We start from the raw sequence: 4,261 nt of genomic DNA, 5'->3' as shown, positions 1-4,261 counted from the left end.
GTGTCACGGCGGAAAGACTCCACGATGGATGGACACTGTGCCGAGTGAGCTGATGGTGATAATATCTGCACAGTAGGTGTTTATCACCTCACGCGCATGTTGGAAGCATGCTATCAACTCTACAAATCTTGTTCTTGGCACAGTTGAGCAGACTTTATTTGCTAGTTATTCGCACTCAGTGTGTACCGGTGGTAGCGGTGATGCTACGATTACCCTTGCAACAGTTACCTCAACAGTTACGCTCCTTGCCCATCATAATGAAAAGTTTCAGGTCCTGTTACTGCCCCCAGGCTATGACCAGAATGTGAAGCCAATGAAAGTACACCTTCGGGATTAGGCCGGGCTGGATATACTCCGGCCATAGCTCAAAGCATGTAAACGCATTGTTTCATTTTCTTCAGCGCAAAGAGGCACAGATTCCTAAATATGTGACGTCATCGTTTCAACAAACGACGGTTAAAAATTGCTAATAATTATGTGAAGCATCCAGAGTTAGACCTGTTATTGCGCCGTGGAGCAGAAAACAAGTCACTAAGGCACACAACTCTTTTAACAGCATTGGAAAGATGAGTCTTAGCAAGGTACAAGCGCTTCTGTCGTGCCGCCAGTGCCAGACGCGAGATATCACTTTGCCAGAGCTTTCAGTATGAATTGCCGAGCAGTGTGATTTGACAAGTCGGTCATTAATATAATGCTGTGGTCTTATATGTGTTCAGAATTCATCCGGCACATCACCCAGAATTCCAGTTCACTTCATTTGCCACCAGGCGGCGCAGGACCTGGATCCTTCCCAATCCACGCGTCAATGCAAGCGATGAAAAAATAAGCACACGGAGCCAGCGAAAGCTCAGCCTGAGGACCCGGCCTATGCTGCGTTAAACACTAGCCTATAATGCGACGATTGCAGTAGTTGTGGGCGTATTTTTTTGCAAGCTCATACAGCGAAATTTGGGGCCACGTGTAAATTTCGAGCAATTTTTATGATTAGGTTTTATTAACAACACCTTAACAAATGGAAATCTCGGTCTCCGTTCTAATGCAGCCGCTGAGTGAAAAGTGATTCGTCCTGTGGATTTTTCACGATTCGGGCTTTCTTAACTTTAAACGGCTCTTAATTTTTTCGGTTTTCATAGACTTCCAACGTTTAATTTTTCAGCGCTTTTGGAACATGCGTTACGCGAGGCGTTCGGATGCCGCTTGTGTTAATGTGTATGGGAGCTTACCTCAAACACAAATGCTGGGGGGAAATTGTGTGCTTTATCTTTTCTATTAAACATTTCCAAAAGTGCCATTTCCTATCTTCGCTGGAAGAGCAGGTGCACCACCTCCAGGAGTCGACGCGAGTGGCGTGCCTCGCTTCCTATGGGACTGCTCGACAGGATGTAACATACACTTAACCCTTTCACCCCAACCCTTTCCGCATGTAGGCTAAAGCGTAATCTTTATTAATAAAGGTGTTTTCTTCCTTCTGATTGTAGCGCCATGAGGCGCAAGGTTTAGTGGCGGTAGAAGCTGTCCCTAATTTCAAGTATCGTTAACCCGAACTCAGTAAATAATAAACTTTGCTGAAAGCCGGTTAACCGAGTATCAAAAAGGACTAGTTGGCTCTTATAATAGTGTTACATCTTTGTGCTAATACAGAAATATAGGCAGCTTGATTTTAACACCTGATTTATTAAATGCTCTTGAGGTGCACTTTCCAGGTCTAACCGCAAAAAAGACATTGATTCGTAAGCTGTCTACTCCAAATATGTCCCTGGGAACATCTCATATAGGCAGTTGAAGGGGAATACGAAACAAAATGCTAAAAAACTAACAATGAAGCCAAGATCTTGCTTATCAGGTAAGAAACACCAGAGATTGCTGTTGCTGTTACCCTTGTATTCTAATCCAGAAGGAACAAACTTTTCCGCTATTACTGTATCCATCTTTTTTCTATCCTAGTAAGCACAATTAATCGCTCAATTACGCATGATATGTATATTTTCGAACCCTTAAAATAAATCAGCCACTCTTTTCTGTTCATCTTATCGCTCTAATTAGGTAAAACTGCTCTCATGTCTTGCATCTAGCACAATGCGTCGCAAGACAGCCCGGTGCACTTATCTGGTTACAGTTGCGCGCGTGTTCTTTTAGACTATCAATAAGGCATCTGCCCTTTCTGATCTACGCACGCTTAGCCGCATGGAAGAGTTCGACTATATTATATACGAGTGCTTCGCGGCATTTCACAAACATTTTTTCATGCCGACACCACAAGATGCCTCGTTCCGTCGCGACTGATACTTTTAAAGGTGCAAACAAGACTAGAAAGCAGGAACAGACATAAGTACACACTGGCTTTGGTAGAGTGCCGTCTACATCTGTTCTTGCGTCCTTGGCTTGTTTTTGATGGTGTAAGTATGGACAACCGTCAACTGGCCCAAGCTTCTACACTGTCGTTTTTCACTTTTGCACAAATATGTTTCAATTTCCTCGGTGCGAGAAAAAAAGGACTTAAATGCTATGATTTCAGCGATATTTTTTTATAATTGATGTGAACGGGTTGGTTGATTGCCCTCAAATAAGATGGAACCACAACAGGCCTCTCTTTTTCTTTCCCTTTGCTTTGGTCCCTTCGTTAACTTGTTCTCAGCGCTTTCTTTGTTTCCTAGACAGTTATCTGCTACTCAGCTGATGCTCTTGATTCTGCATTGTGCAGCAGGACGAACGACGCACTGACTGATTGCATTATTGAATGACTTTTAGTCAATGATCGATCCCTTAACTGATCGATAGAATGATTTTGCATACACCGACGCTGTGGGCTGTGAGACATCCCGCAATTTCGACCAGATTGTAATCTTCCACTTGCCTTGAAATCTCAATACACGATCTGTGTGCATTTCGTCTGCATCAAAAATGCGGTTTCCAATGCCGTGAAACAAATCCGCTGCTTATGATTTTGCAACACAACGCCATAGCAATGAGCAACCGCGGTGGTTGGCGAATGCATGAAATTTCAGCGTCTTCTTTACGTGCTCTTTTTCTGGGTCTCAATCAGAAGCTTTAACACAAAATGTTTCAAAAACGTATCGCGTGCGAAATGCTGCCGCGATGTGCTGCCTCATGATGGCTTTCAGCGTCGAGTTTTCAGCAAGCAGTATTATGAGCTTCATACGAACCACATACCAATGTTTTCAGTCTTTATCCTTTAAATTTTGGCAATACTGAGCGAGTCAAGGTGCATAAAACAGTAGAAGAACCACCTTCTGCCAACATTCATGTGTTCTCTGCGATTTATCAAAGTGTCGCTCGCAAAGAAAAATTACGCTGAACAAACCCGAAGCATTCCAAGCATTTTAATTTACTCTGTACAGTTTTTTCAGCGTATAGGAATCTGCAGCCCTAGCATGCAAGGCTGCTTGCGCCTTACACTGTGCGAATAGCGGCCAAAGTTTAACTTGTGTCGTAACGCAAACATAACCTGGTTGTGCACACCATGAGGGGAGAGAGAGAGGGTTTATTGATAAGAAAGGCAGAGAGTTTGGCCTGAAAAATAAATATCTGGCCTGCTACTCTGCTCTGGGGGACGGGAAGAGGAGATAAAAGAAGGTCACGATGGGGGACGATGATTATGGGAAGAGGCAGATGAAAAACTACTTAAAAAAAAAACAAGGCACACTTTCTGACATCACAAACGCGAGACAAGGTCCGTGTCGCTCAAAAATCGTGAGAGCGCTCGCGTTGCCTTTACAGTTCTAAAACTATCTGGCCAAGCGCCGAGGATCAAATCCTCAGAGAGGAGCGATGTGTCCATAGGCTTCAGAGCAGATGCGAGTATGAGTCATTCACGTGCATACGCTGGACACGCCACTAAAACATGTTCTATAGTCTCTAGCAAGCCATGAGGGGAGTCTTAAAATCAAAGTCAATGCTTCACGTTGATTAATCATTATCTTGGTAGTTAAGCGTTTCCAGCCATTAAATACTGGTTCACCTTATCGACTATGGATAAAGAAAGACACTACTCAGTGCGGTGTAACAGTTTATTTAAACTTGTGGGATAGCACTACGAAGCCGCTTTTCGCGAATGACAGCGCATTAATAGTTAGGTGCCTCGCATTGGCAATGTATAGGAAGGAAGGCTGATAACAGCGGTGGGACCTTTTTTTATAAAAACTGCAATTCAAATACGCTTCTTCGAGTTGTTTTGGAGTGCACTCAAGCACGAATGCGAATTAAATATTTGTGGTGGTGGTATGAGGGCTTTCGTGATGAA

At 43.5% G+C, this 4,261-nt stretch overlaps 1 protein-coding gene across 1 annotated transcript in view; it reads left to right on the top strand.

The window, feature by feature from the left end:
* The window catches only part of LOC144099380 (uncharacterized), a 47,750-nt gene that overhangs the window by 41,651 nt on the left and 1,838 nt on the right, over window positions 1-4,261 (top strand). The gene's annotated exons all lie outside the window — the stretch shown is intronic.

The sequence above is a fragment of the Amblyomma americanum genome, chromosome 7 (genome assembly GCF_052857255.1).
Source record: "Amblyomma americanum isolate KBUSLIRL-KWMA chromosome 7, ASM5285725v1, whole genome shotgun sequence".
Taxonomy (NCBI): domain Eukaryota; kingdom Metazoa; phylum Arthropoda; class Arachnida; order Ixodida; family Ixodidae; genus Amblyomma; species Amblyomma americanum.
This window is presented reverse-complemented; position numbering and strand designations above follow the sequence as displayed.